The sequence below is a fragment of the Mercenaria mercenaria genome, chromosome 2 (genome assembly GCF_021730395.1).
Source record: "Mercenaria mercenaria strain notata chromosome 2, MADL_Memer_1, whole genome shotgun sequence".
NCBI classification, from domain to species: domain Eukaryota; kingdom Metazoa; phylum Mollusca; class Bivalvia; order Venerida; family Veneridae; genus Mercenaria; species Mercenaria mercenaria.
Window position 1 is genome coordinate 34968749 of NC_069362.1, and position 18034 is coordinate 34986782.

General features: G+C 35.6%; 1 long non-coding RNA gene across 1 annotated transcript in view; it reads left to right on the plus strand.

Moving 5' to 3' along the window:
- Positions 1-1936: 1936 nt before the first annotated feature.
- The window catches only part of LOC123562662 (uncharacterized), a 76054-nt gene continuing 59956 nt past the window's right edge, over positions 1937-18034 (plus strand). The window contains exon 1 of the long non-coding RNA XR_006688600.2: positions 1937-2031. This is a non-coding gene — a long non-coding RNA (uncharacterized LOC123562662). The remainder of the gene's footprint in view (positions 2032-18034) is intronic.

An 18034-nucleotide genomic window follows, 5' to 3' on the forward strand; every position in this document is an offset into this window, starting at 1 on the left:
TTACATAAACCCTTATACTATTTTGAAATATCTCCTCTTCTCCCAGATAAAACAAGAGCATCGCAATGCAGAGCATATACGCCCGAAGGTATGACCTTTGACCCTTAAGTGTGACATTGACCTTGTAGCTAGCTATCCAGAACATGCGCTCTGCACATCGTCTCGATGTGGTCAATATTTGTTTCTTCGAAATCCTTCAAGGGATTCAAGAGTTACAGAGCGATGATTTTTGACCCCTTAGTGTGACCTTGACCTTGAAGCGAGACTTCCAGTACATGCGCTCTGCACGTTGTCTCTATGTGGTGAAAATTTATGTCAAGTTTCTTTGAAATCCTTCAAGGGGCTCAAGAGTTACAGAGCGGACACGAAACACACTCATATGACCTTTGAACCCTAAATGTGACCTTGGCCTTATAGCGAGCAATCTTGATCATGCGCTCTGCTCGTCGTCCCATGTGGTGAACATTTGTTTCAAGTTTCTTTGAAATCTTTTGAGGGGTTTAAGAGTTACCGAACGGACACGAAATTGCTAACGGACGGACAGACGACACAGGAGGTAAAACATAATACGTCCCTTCGGGCGTATAACAAAGTTGGTCACTGTGCTATGACAAAAAAAAGATGTATGTCACTTTAGGAAATAAAGCCTATTACTTCTTTACTCCGACTTGTAAACCTTGTTCAAATGGTGGTTGATGGGTGTGACATTTTATTTCATTTTTTTTTTGCCTAAATCTTTTTGTCGCCAGACGCAACACCAGCAGTTTTGTTTTATCTGTTTAGAGAACTAAAATGTTCCAAAAATGCATCGGTATATATATTTTACAAAAGGTATGAAAACAATCCAAACCGTGAAAGAAACTCTGCGTAACCACAAGCATATTACTTATATAAACTACACAAATCAAGAGACCCTATACAGGTTTGACTCATGTTTTGTTTCATTGCTGGAAAATGAATATTATAGACACTATAGCACGCATATATTTGCAAACCGCATTAATAATTTGTTAGCAGAAAACTGATATATTGTCGCAGAGAACAGATCGCATCACCTAGCAAGTACTTTAGGTTTAAAATATTTGACATCTGTTAGATAATGATTGTTATTATCATTAAATAATCAACTTTATCCGTCTTTAAATGGAAATGAATTTTTTAATGATGATTTTTCTTCCATTTTTGTCTAGTCTAATAAATTTGACATTCAACTGAATGGAGTATAGCAGAAACTCAGTTTTTGCAGTTGTTATTGGGTGAAGGCTAGTTTTTATCATTTCGAGAGTTTATATTGTATCATATATACATGAACTGCTTTATGTACTGACCGGTTGTGTTTTAGTCTTTTTATTGTTTGTCCTTGTTGCGTATATGTTTACTCCATCTATGTAATTTTGTGAACAGGTAAGATATACACACATTCATACAAACACTGCTACATGGATACGAATTTTATGTGCCTTCGATCTTGAAACATGGCTCCTCCTAATGGATATTTAAACTAATTGTTTTAAGTATATGACCGTTACTATTTTACTTTTCTCCCGACAAAATGGAACCAAAAGAGGAACATATGTGCAAAGCTTTCTTGTGTCTGTTAATTAAGCCCATCTGTTTTGCTAATAAAACACTTCTTACGTTTCGACACATTGCACGCTTATAATGTAGAACGTCGATGACATGAAAGTATTTCATATTACAAGGTGACATATGCTTACAAAAATGGCCATTCAAGCGATAAAACTAATGGGAATTGGAACGCAATAATGTCTGTTTAGAGTTACATTGAATGAAACTCATTTAGGTTGTAAATGTATGTTTTATATTTTTCCTGTCACTCGTTTCAATGCAAGAACTCAATAAGAGATTTGTTCTTGTCACTCATTGCATTGACAGGACGGAAATTTAATGTCTCTCTTTGTTAATTACAGGAACAGACATTGCAACTGAATGCAGACAACCTGTACAACAACGTCATGTCAAATATGGCAAAGTTAACAAGCTGGCACGCAGTTGAGATATTTCTTTCCGGTATACGTTTATGCAATAGTGTTTAAAAACTTTTAATTTCTGCCATATAGCACGTTATCATATAAACAGATGCAAGGAATATCATAACATAATATTTCTAAATAACCAAAGTATTTCTATATAACCAAAGTCTGTAAAATATAGAAGCATTACAGTAACTATAACATCATTAGTATCGTTAAAATAGTGAAATTTCAAGTACGAGGGTCCTGCAAAAAGTTCTGTCATTGGGTTCGGATTTCTTAAGTGCTACGTTTTATCAAAATTATTTTTATTACAGACCTTCAAAGTATTCCCCCTTTACCGAAACACATTTTTGTAAGCTTTTACCCAGTCGCGAAGAGCAGATACATAGTCTTCTTTTGGTATCTGTTTGAGAAACTGATAAATAGCGCTGCCAAGAGAACGTCTGGACTTATATTTCTTTCCAGAAAGCATTTCTTCTGAAGTCTACAGCAGCGATGTTTGCGTTGGTAACAGAGGTTTTAGGCCTACCAGAACGGGTATCATCTTCGACAGATAATTTCCCAGCTTTATAAGCGTAAACCCACCTAAAAACTGTGCGCATTGAAATGGCCCGAGGTCCATATATACCACACAATTCATCAAATATCTGCTTTGAATCTATATCAAGCCTAGTATAGCTACGAATTTCAGTCGTCTGTTCTCCCAATTTACAATGTGACATGTAAATTGGTCAGTGTATATGACAGCATGTATTTTGATTTGAAATAACTCGGCCATTTGAAAAGCCATTTGCTCGAAATTAAGGTATATCGTTAGCTATTGGACACACCATTCAAGTGGTGCCATGAAGCATTTAAAAAAAACATGGATAAAACTATGGAAGCCCAAAAGTAACAGAACGTTTTACAGGATCCTCGTATGTACTTATCGAACAATCTATCGTAAAAGTACACTGTCTACGGTCATTGTTTAATACAATGACATAATTTCCCCACTTAGCGTGTCTGGTGCAAAGGCTTACCAAATTGCTATACGCTTAAAGACATTCTCTTCAGACTCAAAATTGTCCCCTTTTTTGTCATCAATTTATAGAATAAATACTTGAATCGCAGATATTCTAATGCCAAATTTCTGAATAAGTATAGCTATGTCAATTTAATTTGCATAATACACAAATATGATTGCAACATAACTGCAATAATCTGTACCGTTTAGAAGGTCCAATTGTTCGTATTCACAATATTTATATCAGCTCTTATTACTGCTTGATACAACAAAAAACAAGGATAAATATCAAACAGGCAATGCCACGTTCTAAAAACGCAGCTTCCCGAAAAAGAAACTCACAACACGCAGATCTGCACACTGCCAAACACAATCACATACAAAGCAAACACACGAGGACAAAACGAACAAATTATAAAGGAACACCGTGGGGTACCGCCTTAGAACGGTCATTTGGAAAACACTACTGGGAGAGCTTAAACCGGTTGATGGTGGCACCTAACTCTAACCTCACTCTTACCCCCACCATGTTCCAAAGTCACACAACAGTGTAAATAAAAGTAATACATCCATGCAGATTACTGGAAAGTTTCATACATTAATGGATGATTTACTCAAGCAAATTAATGTTTTAAGATAACAAGTATGTGTCGAATATATTTTCTATTTTATTTATTGATTTGGTTTCTAGTCTTGAGCTGGTCTGTTTGGTTTTATTTTTACTGGTCATATCCTGAAAATGGTAGTATCACCCTAGAGCGTGTTCCGGTTATACTGTCTCTTGTTTAGAAAGAGCCATGAACATATGCAAAATAAGTACAGGTTTTAAATACAAAACAATAATGCCGTCCATACAGGCGTCTCTTGTTGCAGACTATCGTGAGTATTATTCATTCTGCACTAGTGTATGTATATAATGATTTTACAAATATTGTATGTCGAGAAATACTTGTCCATAATTATTAGTATGATTTGAAGGAAAATCACGTAGATTCATACGTACTTCACTGAAATGAATCGTCTAGATTGCGAAATAAACGACAAAATATATTTGGATTATTACACCACTAACATACAGAGCCACATACCAGTCAGTGCCGCCGTACACCTCAAACAATAAGAGTCACATACCACACACCACAGTCAGAGCCACACACCACACACCGCAGTCAGAGTCACACACCACACACCACAGTTAGAGTCACACACCACAGTCAGAGCCACACACCACACACCACAGTCAGAGTCACACACCACAGTCAGAGCCACACACCACATACCACAGTCAGAGTCACACACCACAGTCAGAGCCACACACCACACAACACAGTCAGAGTCACACACCACAGTCAGAGCCACACGCCACAGTTAGAGTCACAAACAATAAACAGACAGAACTACAAATATCAAACTGTTCGGGCCACACATCACACACCACAAGAAGATACGCAAACACCAAATGTCCGGTCACACACCACAACACATCAAGCCGAACACCAACACCACAGTCAAAGTCACCAACACAAACTCAGGCCGACACACACACAATCAAAATCACCAACAACAACTTCAGAGCACAACAACAATCGGCGACACCACAACACAATCAGAGTCACCAACAACAAACTGTCGGGGCACTACATCACAAACAGTCAGAGCCTTACACCACTGACATTCAGAACCACACACTACAACCAGTCAGAGCCACACACCACATACCACAGTAAGAGCCATAAACACAACAAAACAGACAGAGGAGCCCGCATCACAAACACTCAGAGTCATCACAGCAATTCTTAAAAAACTACATTGTAAAGCCATAGTAGATGGAGTGCTTCAAATATCCTTCAAGATTTTTTATTACATAAACGCGATAGAATATTTGAGGGATTCAGTTTGGTTAAAACAAGGTGGGGACATGTAAAAATAGGGGCGTAAGAAGGGGAGAGGGAAGAAAAAGTGATAAAAAATCGAGGACAGGGATTTAATAGCAACAGTCACGTTTCAAGTAAAACCACCAACATACAAGACAACATATATAACATATGAAACAATAAACAAAAATGCAAGTTGAAACGGGACGGGAAAATACTTGAAAATAACTCCAATCATATAAACAAAATTAATCCGAGGCACTAGTACACCAATGTACTCAATAACATAATTTGTCAGAAATTAGAGTGCTAAGAGCATCTTTTTTAAAGGACACGACCAGGCAAACTATGAGGTATGTTTAGAAAAGTCTAAACAGTATAACAGACGGTTTCTCAGAATTCTGAAGAGAGGAAGACAGAATGTAAAGATGAACAAATTAAAAAAAAAACATTTTATTATTTTGAGATGTATATCTGCTTTCCTGGAAACCTAATATAAATTATGTATGTCAGATGTATGAAACATTTTTTCATTTGTACTGAGTATTATTAAGATATTAGTCCTATTCCAGCTGATAGGTTAGGTTGAACTCAGACTATCGGTACATTTTTGATTTATCAACATAATAACCACTGATACAATTCCACGCGTGCTGCATTACACAAATACAAATAAAAAGCGTGTTAATTGGAAAATACTTAAACGCGAAAGCAAAGAACCTTCTTCACATTTCGAAATAACACCGCTTGTAAACATAAGTGTTTGCTCTTAACGTAGCAATGCAGTTTACGACAGATAATGGTACTGATGTTATAAAGCAAATATTTCAGTCAAGTGGGGAGTACACATGCTCATTAGAGAAATCCTAAATACGACCTCGATTAAATTTTATCATTCTACTGAAACTAGGCAGGTACATTTTGTTCGGGTGTTATTTATTTCCAAAACCCTGCAAAGACAAGCATTCAAATTATTTGATCTAGAGAGTGAGAAGATACTTAAGGTAGCAGGGTACACTTCGAATTTTGGCCCCCGTCAATATTTGTTGTAATTAGAACTTCGTGATTTTGAATGTCTGTGAATTAATGTGAGAGATACTGATTGTTAATTCTTTAGAAAATTTACACAGCCGATACATGTAAAATTCTGATGTAAGTTGTAAAACTAACTGCTGCTAGCTTTGTATGAATCGGTGAGTCACCTTGGCGCGGGAAATTCAAATCACGGAAGGGTTCCATGCTTGTTGATTAATACTTAGGAACTTTTTCGCTATTTTGTTAAAAAACGAGCTGGATGGGCTCCATTCCGTTTATATCCTGAAGTTCAGTAGGGACTATCAAATTGAGAAATGCAATAAAATTGGGCATTGTTCCTGCAGCGGGATCATTGCAGGCTGTTCAAAAAGTGCAAAATTGATGATTTTTGGCATGCTATTTTTATTGGATTGTGTAAAACTTTTGTTTTGATAACTTTCTGTATTCTTGTATGAGAGTCCTGATCTTGCCATTAATTAAAAGCACAAAACATGCATGCAATTTATAAAATGGCCACCCTAATTCTGCTCATTAGGGAAGTGCAATATTGCGACTCGTTACATGTAAGCCTGGCCGTGCCCAAACTTTTCGAATCTAAGTGTACCCTGCTACCATTAAAAAAACTCCCTGGCCACCAATCTCCCTACCGTCAAGCGTTTTAATGATTTGATAAGGTGATTGAGACTCTTATAAACCTCCTAATTTCGAAGAAAACGAACGACGTTGCAATTGAAAATTCTTAATGCTTACATTTCCGTTATTGTAAATATCTCAAGATTTTTTCCTTGATATAATAAACAAATAACACAAACCTACTCGGGTGATATCGGATTTTGTCAACCTTTGAACGAACAATAAGAACACCCGATTGTTATTGGCAATATCACATATCACCCTCGTTGGCCTGTGTTACTTATGTACTTTTACTCGAATTCCGTAACTATAAAGTGCTCACGTCTTGTCTGAGAAAAAGCTGAGGAAAAAATATTACGCAAAAAGTGCTCTGGTGCTACTTTTAAAAACAGCAGGTTGTTAACTGATTCAATTCCACAAACAAAGGAATCTGCGGAGAATATACCAAAAAGATATCCCAATGTCCAAATATAATTTTCGAAGCTTACCTTTTTAGTTCACCTGAGCCAAAGGCTTAGGGTGAGCTATTGTGATCAGTCACCGTCCGTCGTCCGTAAACTTTTACTTTAAACGAAATCCCCTCATAGACCGCTAGGCCTATTTCATCCAAACTTCACAGGAATGTTCCTTGGGTGAAGCTCTATAAAAAGTGTTCAAAGAATTGAATTCCATGCAGAACTCTGGTTGCCATGACAACCGAAAGGAAAAACTTCCAAGTTTGTTCAAATCATGACCCCGGGGTCAAAATTGACCTCGCCTGAGGGGTCATATGATTTTACATAGGAAAATCTTAAAAAATCATCTCAAAAACCAGAAGCCTAGAGCTTAGATATTTGACATGTAGCATTGCCCAGTAGACCTCTACTAAAGTTGTTCAAATCATGACCCGGGGTCAAAACTGACCCCGCCCCAGGGGTCACTTGATTTTACATAGATTTCTATAGGAAAATCTTCAATTTTTTTTGAAAAATAAACCAGAAGGCCTAGAGCTTAGATATTTGACATGTAGCATTGCCTAGTGGACCTCTACAAATTTTTTTTCAAATCATGACCCCGGGGTCAAAACTGACCGAGCCCCAGGGGTTACTTGATTGTACATAGGGAAATCTTCATAAATTTGCTAAAAATAAACCAGAAAGCCTAGATCTTAGATGTATGACATGTAACATTGCCTAGTAGACTTCTACAAACTTTGTTCAAATCATGACCCCCGGAGTTAAATTGACCCCGTCCCAGCGGTAACTTAATTGTACATCGGAAAATTTTTCTAAAAATAAACCAGAAGGCATAGAGCTTAGATTTTATCATCAGTTTGACATTTGAAACATGTAGCTCATATTACTCAGGTCAGTGATCCAGGGTCATCATGACCCTCTTGTTATATTAGTGGTGTGACATTAAGAATAATTTGTCAAGTTCTCGGGGCTTTGTAAAGAAGTTAGTCTTAATGCATTAGCCAGTGCATTTATTCTTTACCAAGAAAAATATTTCTCTGCTCCTGATTCGACCAAGTCACATTTATCTATTAGATATCCAATATCTCTAAAATATCTATTAGTTAGGAATGCGGACTATCTTTATAGAAATCTAATTACTACTGCTGCTGAAAAAAGCTTTTAATATGCCTTGCTCTCACCAAGGAGATTGCAAGAGAGATAATGGTAATTGCACCATGCAAATCTTCACAAAATGAATTGTTTTGAGGTACGTGTACTTATCCTAAATTTACCATGGAATAATTTGTTAAAAGCCGTTCATTAGTGCATCTCTTAGATATTTCTGGTACACAATAAGGCGAAGTCAAGAAAACAGTTTAAGACTTCATGTTCAGGTAAAACTTATGTTTTCAAAGATAAAATGTAGCTTCTTATATGATATTTATTTCTGATAATCAAGAGCATTACGAAATATGGTGTGATAAATGAGTCTCCTTTAAAGGTGGATAATCAGATTTTGGCCATGTAACGGATTTGTTCGAAACTTTAGCATCTGATCATTTACACTCATTTATGTTCACTTAACACTTAATTCAAATTAGATTTTCACTGGAGGTATTTTTAAAATTTCATTTTCCTATCCTGGTTGCCCAACCAAAATAGAGTTATTTTATCATAAGTATAAATTTGATAAACATACTTTGCCTAAGGAAATGTATAAATATTAGACATATTGTAATATATTTGTAAAATATTTGCATTAAAAATTATGTATTTAGATGGAATTCATTAGAAACGCAAGTTTGAAAAATTATTATTACCTCCCTTTGCCTATCTTGGTTGTGCAACCAAGATAGATTGGAAATAAATGAATTCAGAAGCTACACACAGCTTTTAAACTTGCATTTTGGTTCAGATTGTTCAATAGTTGATATGTCTATCAAATGCAAATGTAAAACTAGACATTGTATCGAAATGAAGAGAAATACCCAGCTTTTTATATACTTTCATATTAAAGGGGAGTAATTACAAAATTTTATAAAAATAATAAAATATACATTTCAAACAGGAATCTAACTCTATGTAATCGGTCTTTTTGTTCCTTAAATAATTCTCTACCAGAATATACAAAAAGTAAAAAATGTCATTAAATGTTGTTTAAATGTGATTGACCACCTTTAATAACTACGGTGATACGTATAGTATGTACACATAACAACCGGCAACATTCGTAAACAAGAAATATCTTTAAAAATGATGGTCGGCGAATTGTAATAAGGAAAGAAGTTTATGAATTTTTCATCTAACATTCATCTTTCATCTAACATTTTTCAAAATGCAAAACTAAACACTCTTTTAATTTTTCGCAAAGGTTTCGTAGGGTTGCAATTTTGTTTCGTTTATCCTTAGACGAATAATTACAGCAGTAGTTTGATGAAGATTCATGAAGCGGTTCATGAGAAGAGGTCATTAAACGTGTTTATATTTTTAGCTAAATTGGTCCCTATCCCCATTTGTAACAAAATAGCAGGAGACCTTACGATATTGTTACACATCGAGTTTGATAAAAATCCATTAAATTTTAGTGGTTAATGCGAAGAAAGGCATATCTACTTCTAGCTATAGTGGTCCCTAATAGGGCCCAAGTTCCTATATAAATAAATTTGGAAGAGGACCTTATAATAATGCTCCAGACCAAGTATGACAAAGATCCACCAAGCTGTTCATGAGACGCTGTATAAAGGCATTTCTAGTTTTAGCTCTAGCAGCCCCTAAAAGGGGTCAAATGTCCCAGCTGAATAAAGTCGGCTGCGGGCCTAATAAAGATGCTACAAATCAAGTTTGATTAGAATACATGAGAAAAAATCAATTTAAGGATTTATTTATTTATTATTTTTATTTATTTCTAAAATAGGCCAACTGATCCCGCTTTAACAAATAGCTTATTCGCTATTCATGAATCTTTGGACAATGACGTCACACCTATAAAAAAGTGAAGGTCAAGCAAAACATACAATTGTAATTATTTCAATATTTCTGTTTCATAAGCAAAGTTTGACCGAAGTCATATCACATAGATAAACTGTATGCAGCGTACCTTCATTTCAGTGTAATGAGATTCAGTCATTATACAGCACATATATAATAAAACAGATTTCAACTGAGTTCAATATTTGCATACCATACTAAAGAAAAATATTCATATATAATAAATCAGTCAAATACTTTATAACAAATATATCAAAGCAAACAAGTACTCATTTTAATATGCAATCTGAATAAGTCACAAAAGCAAGAAACATTTTCATATACAGACGACAACTGTAACAAGGAAAATCTTTTAAAAAGCACTTCTCTACATAAAAGTCTCTTATCACACCCTTATTAATGTGATACGCAGACCGTTTTCAGCTCTTTCTTTAATTTGATATATGTTGGTATTTGAACAGATTTTTATCATATTTATTAAACTTACTTATCATTTTGAGATATATTAATATTCTTGCTAAATATACAGAGCCAAAGTTAGCTTTAAAACTGTGAACAGCGTCGTTTAGGATAAACGCTTTGTCTACATTTCACTCAGCGTAGCACAATCAACAGAGTGAAAGAAATTGACACTCTCGTCCAATCAGGCAGAGTGTTACATAAATCTTCCATTTGATAAATTATCTACAATGCGTTATCAAGTAGTTTGATTTGCAAACTCAAGTCACGTGGCATAGGTAACGAAAACGAATATAGACGGCGTCGCCGAAAAATAACGTAGAAAAAGACCATTGATTAAATGATAATTTCGCAAGAAAACAATAGCTGCATGTATTCAAATATTTAACAGATGTTGGTGTCTTTCGAAACTCTAACGGATGAGAATGCTGAGCAGTCGACGGTAAAATGCTGTCTAGCCGATGTTAAAGGCGAACTTAGCGATTGCTGTCTAGTAGATAGTAAAGGCGCACTTTAACGAATATTGTCTAGTCGATGGTAGAGGCGAGTTTTAGCGAATTCTATGGAAAGCCATAGAGGACCCCCGCTAATTCCATTAAGATTATATAGTAACAGCGGGAATTCGGGTAACCCCGCGCTTCTGCAACCCCGCCAGTAGCTCCCGCTGATTCAATATACTGATATAGTAAATGCGGAAGCCGCCGATTTAAACGATCTCCCGCTGATTCATTATGAATTAAATAGTAAATGCGGAAAATCTGAAAACCCGCTGCTTTAGATAGGACCCCGCTGATTCAATATAGTAATTGCGGAACTTCGGAAAACGCGCCCATTCAATAACCTGCGGTATGGAAAGTCATAGAGGACCCCCGCTAATTCCATAGAATTCAGTCTAGTAGATGGTTATGGCGAGCTTTTGCGTTCGATAAACGAAAGAATGCTCAGACGTTTAATAAGGGCTTTGGGGCCGGCTTAAATCAAGCCGAAAATTAGCTCAGTATACTGAGCGTTAACAGAAAGCTTTATATTAAGACCAGTTTTAGGAACGTGTCTATAAGGCTGATATAAATGTACCGTTCAATGCGCTAATCAAGAGAAAACCACCATTTAAAGCAAACTTGCCGTGGACAGTTTCCAGGCTCTTGGCTCTAAAAGTCAAATCATTCTATTGGTCGACAGTGAACTCGTTATTTCCAAAGACCAACATGACAGTTACAGTCCCACCCCAGCCACTTTATTTTTTTAATAAACATGTCATAAAAATCTCCCTAGAAATGTTCAAGGGGTCTGATTCATATTTCAAAAAATAAAAGAAAACTATTCGAGAAAGTTCATTTTCTAAGAATGATAACGCTACGTTATTCCAATTTTTTATTTTGTCCCTTTACATTTTTATTATGCTTGTCCCGGACATAACAAATAACCTGTTCAAGGTATTGTGATGAAATTACACATGTACATGTTGAGGGTTCAAAATGCCAAAGACGTCTTTAAAGGTCTACTTAACGATATGTGAAAAAAACAGGCTTTCAAATAAACTATTACGTTATACGTTACCCAGAGGCAGGAGGCTTACATTGTTCCTACAACAGCCGTTTACAGTTAGTGTTAAGATGATTAAACAAGAAATATCTTTAAAAAAGATAAACGGCGAATTTACATTAAAGACATATGTTTGGCATTTTAAAAATATACATTGGTAATTATATATGTTTTTTTCTTGCCCGCCCTGTGCAGGTTTTAGGATTTAACCCGATATATTTGAGGCCCACTTCTTCAGTTGTGTCTTTACAACAAAGCCTTGATTTTCCAAGCAATTGAATAGTCACAACACAATTAATCGGGCCTCAAATTGTCAAACGTGTTTAATAAAGTTTCACTGTAGTGTCATTTTATTACAAGTCACGAGCTTTTTGTGTTTCGGCCATGGCCAAGTAATTTTGCGTTTTTGTTTCTCTGCTCTGTTATTGTCATTTTTCGGGGGTGTTTTAACAGGAGAGAAAATGTGTGTTAACAGAGAGATTCTCGCACTCACGTGCTGTGATAACACCTTTGTTAAAAAAATGTATATATGCGCGTTCCATGTCAAAGCGTAAATTACGGCCCCAAAACGGATAATACAAAAGGAGAAATTTAATGACGTTTAATGACAATATATTCATTTACTTGGTTTTTACGAATTTTATGCTAGAATAGCGTTAGCGCATGCTCTTTTCTTGTTATAACAGCTTTATAATCCCTCGGGAATCGTTGGTAGCCTCGCCCTACCGGGCTCGGGTACCAACCGATCACTCGGGATTCTGCAGATGTTATAACACGACAACAAGAACAATCTTTAAAAAAGATTGTCGGCTAATTGTAGTAAGACAAGAGGTATATGAGGTTTACAAATCGTGTCGTTCTATTATCTGTCTAACATTTTGCAAATAGCAAAACTAAACACCACACTCAACAACAATTTAAATGGCTCTCTTTTAAATGTTCACAAAGGTTTCCTAGATGTGCAATTTTGTTTCGTTTATTCTACGACGAATTATTACAACAGCGGTTTGGAAGGCTCTTCTCTACACAGAAGACTCTAATCACACTCTTATTAATGTGATATGCAGACCGTATTCAGCTCTTTCTGTAAATTGATATGTGTTGGTATTTGAACAGGTTTTTATCATACTAATTAAACTTACTTATCATTTTTAGATATATCAATATTCTTGCTAGATATAGTGAGCGAAACTTAGCTTTAAAACTGTGAACAGCGTCATTTAGCATAAATGCTTTGTCTACATTTCACCCAGCGTAGCACAATCAGCAGAGTGAAACAAATAGACACTCTCGTCCAGTCAGGCAGATTGTTGCTTAAATCGTTCATTTTGATAAATTATCTATAATGCGTTATCAAGTAGTCTGATTCGCAAACTGAAATCACGTGGCATGGGTCGGTCAAGGTCACGAATTCGTTCTTAATAAGGCATTCGCCGAAAAAAATACACAGCAGTGATATTTGTTTGCGGAGTGAGTTCATTGCCACTATACTTAGTTGATAAACAAGAAAAGTGCTATCATTCCCACTAATTAACATGTACGCACGTATTATGTGGATGTGGTATTACAAAAATAGATATAAGAAGTCACCATTGTTTACAGAATAATGCTGAGGATTGTCTATATATTGATATCTATGTTTTTCACCTTTTTAAACATATGAAGAAAAATGTAAAAGTATCCATAAACTTTATTCAAAATAGGCTTTCTTCTTAAGGTTTAGACCTGTAAATAGGGGATTATATTCTGAAATCTCGACAATTTATATTATTACAATATCCGTTTTTTTCTTTCAGACCGCACCTTCCACTCAATCCAATATCTCATAAGAAAATGAAATGTCTTTGACCTCTGGATAAGTTAGTTTGAAGGCGACCTTATCAAGTATTTATAAGAAGATCCGTTTGAAAAATGAAATGCGCGTATGATAGAAGACGTCAAGTCGAGCTATGTAACGTATGTTTGTTCGTGTTATAACGTCTGAAGACGTGGACGTTATAACACGAAATGAACATGCGCTAACGCTATTCTATCATGAAACGCGAAAAAAAACTAATAAACGGATACATTCTCTCTCGCCATTAAATTTCCATGAAATGCGCGGGAGTACCTGAGTTATTTTTTTCACGTTGACGTCATTTCAATTTGAATTATCCGTTTTGGGGCCGTAATACGTTTACGCTTTGCCACGGAACGCGCATATATAAAAAGGTGTTATAACAGAAACTCTCTGTTAACACACATTTTCTCTCCTGTTAAAACATCGCCGAAAAGTGACAAGAACAGCAGTTTTATGCTAGCATGTTGGATTTAACACCCTGATAAATGTAATAGATCCTCAAATTACGGTGTAAACGGGGCCAGGCTCTAGTTGCAAAATAAGCTTAACAAAATGATAAAGCTGTCTTGTCTTAAAAACGTATTAAAGAAATATTTTAGTAAGTAAATTAGTAGAAAAAAAAAACACTCGTCTGTGCGTTATTGACATATGGCAATATGTAAGAAATAAACTGTAGCTCTTGTCCTTTTTAATTATTTATTGATGCAAGATAAATATATAAAATTTCAAAGCCAAAGTAGCAGAGAAAAGAGGATCCAAACAAAAAATAACCAAGAAATACCAGTCTTTAAGATTAAGGACCATAGTTCTGTCAAAATGCAATAGAGTTACGGATTTAGACCTACTTACTTCTCCAGTGATAATGAACAAGTGTACAAAGTTTCAGAGCTAATTCATATAGTATTCAATAAAGTGTTCTGAAAGTTTAAACTAACATTTCCACTTTTCGAAGTATATAAAGGGCCATTTTTCTGATAAAATACCTGTCAGGGTTATGATTCTTGGTGAAAGCTTGTAACTAGTCCAACTCGTGCCATAAGTAATTATCAGTCACTCTGATAATACGTCCAACTCACTCACGTCAGAAAACAGGCGTTATCATTAGTCTAGAAGCTAAGAAACGAAAACCATATTTTAATTTGCTGTAGGTAATATAGGTATTTGCTAAGTAATATAATTTTCTTGTGACAGAAAAGTCCTGTAACATGTTCTGCATAAAACCTTATGGCAAAAACAGACACTTAATATATGCATGAACATACGCATTGTCAAGCTAGATTTATCCGCTGAAGTTAATCCCGGGTCAAGGGAAAATTTTCTGTTCAGCAATATTTTTCTTTTCACCATTAAATCAAAACTTTGTTAACAATCATTACTGGAAGACTGAAGTACCCCTATTATGCCAGTTTTAAATTTAATTTTAATTCGGTAATAGATGGTCTTTTTGCGTCAAATCGCCATAAAATCCCTCTCGTGTATTCAAGACCTATTTTCAATAAACTATCTTATCATCTTTTGTGTAAAAGCTCATTTCGAATCCAATTTTACTCTCAAATAAGTATCTAAATTAAACCTAAATGATTGATTAAATTAAGAAACTTGATTAAATGCAGAAACTGGTATCGGAACACGGAACTAAAAACGAGAAAATATAAAAACCTCAATGACATGAAAATAATTCACATTTTTAACTATATTATGACAGTGACATTAAAAATGTTTGAAGTCCTTTATCGTTCTCATACACATTTATCAGTTTATATTTTTCTCTTGCATACCAGACGGGGATTTCCGGCATTTTACCGGTGCTGGAAAAATCCTTCTTACACCCGAGATGACTCCCGTGATGTAAATGACATATTACGAACTAAATATATGTAGGAGATTGATGTAGTAGTTTATATTTTATTTCATAAAACGGAATAAACCTCCAATACCCTGACATTTCCGCTTTGTTCCCGATAGCATATTTCTCGATTCAAAAAAGGTTCCGCTGCAACTAATAAAACCAAAGACCTATGAAAATAAAAATGTATTTTATACTTTTTTGATAAAACAAAACTGAAGTAAGCTTTGTTATTTGTCTTTGAAGCATCATGGCGTTTTTAGCTCACCTGTCACGGAGTGACAAGGTGAGCTTTTGTGATCGCTTTTCGTCCGGCGTCCGTCCGTAAACTTTTACTTTAAATGGCATCTCCTCATAAACCGCTGGGCCGATTTCATCCAAACTTCACAGGAATGATCCTTGGGTAGCCCCCTTTCAAAATTGTTCAAAGAATTGAATTCCATACAGAACTCTGGTTGCCATGGCAACCGAAAGGAAAATTTTTAAAAATCTTCTTGTCCAAAACCACAGGGCCTAGGGCTTTGATATCTGGTGTGTAGCATCATCTAGTAGGCCTCTACCAAAATTATTCAAATTATCCCCCTAGGGTCAAATATGGCCCCGCCCCGGGGGTCAAATGGTTTATAAAGACTTATATAGGGAAAACTTTGAAAATCTTCTTGTGTAAAACCACATTGCCTAGGGCTTTGATATTTGGTATGTAGCATCATCTAGTAGTCCTCTACCACGATTGTTCAAATTATCCCCCTATGGTCAAATATGACCCCGCCCCGGGGGTCCCAAGTTTTAGATTGACTTATATAGGAAAAAAAAGTTAAAATATCTTCTTGTCTGAAACCACAACACTAAGACCTTTGATATTTGGTTTGTAGCATTGTCTTATGGTTCTCAACCAAAATGGTTCAAATTGTACCCCTTGGGTGAAAAGAGGCCCTGCCCTGGGGGTCCAAAGTTTTATATAGACTTATATAGGAAAAAGCTTTAAAGATCTTCTTGGGCTTTTGATATTTGGTATGATGCATTGTCTAGTAGTCCTCTACCAAAATTGTTCAAATTATGCCCCTGGGGTAAAAGGGGCCCCGCCCTGGGGTCACTTAGTTATTATGTGAGTTAAATAGGAAAAATACTTAAAAAATCATCTGATTCTATTTCCAAGACCGTTTAATTATAATTACCTGATGACCCCAAGTAATGTGATGTCACTTGACTGTGACCTTGACCTACTGACCTAGTTTCTTGTTTTTTAAGATACAGTCTTGAAATTTTGAGGACATACACAGTTTTGCACACAATCGTAAAACTGAATTTCATTGACCATGAATGTGACCTACTGACTTTCTTAATATTTTATCATCAGTTTGACATTTGAAACATGTAGCTCATATTACTCAGATGAGCGATCCAGGGTCATCATGACCCTCTTGTTCCTATTTACGGACGTTGGTTTCCCGCGCTACTATAAGAAATGGTTCTAAAAAAAGTCGTTCGATTGATTTTATTTTTATTTATTTATTTTTTTTTAATATGGTATGCAAGAAAAATATTCGATCACTGGTTGTAGGAGCAGATGGGAATATCTAGCTCTCGGAAAACTGTTTACGCGGTAACTCGGCGGAGCCTCATTACCGCCTAAGCAATTACCCTCGAGCCAGATACTCCCATCTGCACATGCAACTAGTGAAAGAATCTTATAGTCTGCGTACATTGTACACACTTTGAAATATGCCCAGCCCCTTGCTCACCAGTGAAATTTATGAAACAATATTTTGGCAACGAAACCGGTCACATGATTGCGTTCAATGTGAAGAACAGTGATATTCAAAACGCCTGTGATAAAAACCCTTTTAGTCTGCAAACGCTCAGTAAGGAAGTCGTCAAAATTCGTGTACTATACATTTTCCGTATGGAATTTGTAAATGTTGTTTTTACTCAGACCTTCAGTAAATTAAACTTAAAACTCCTAAAAGACACAAGAACAAATATATTCTTCCTACAAAACACATTGATTTCTCAGAAACGGCATGAAAACATATGTGCTCACTAAAGAGCTGATTATCAGAACAGTGCAACCCTTTTTCTCCCTCTATGTATTGTCATTTTTATTGATAGCTATCAAGGCTATCAAGTATCAATGTATTTGTATCAATACATAAACATAATTCTTACCAGGATGAAAAATATGTATAATGAACTTACTATGACACTATCTACTTCAGGCTGTATGCATTCAGTTTTGAGGCATTGGACTACTGCTCTATACCATGATTGACAATAAAGATTTAAGATCACAATTTCTGCAGGCCGACACAATTTTAACTTACCTATATAAATTGATATTATATTGATAGTATGAAACACAACTGAAATACGTTATAAA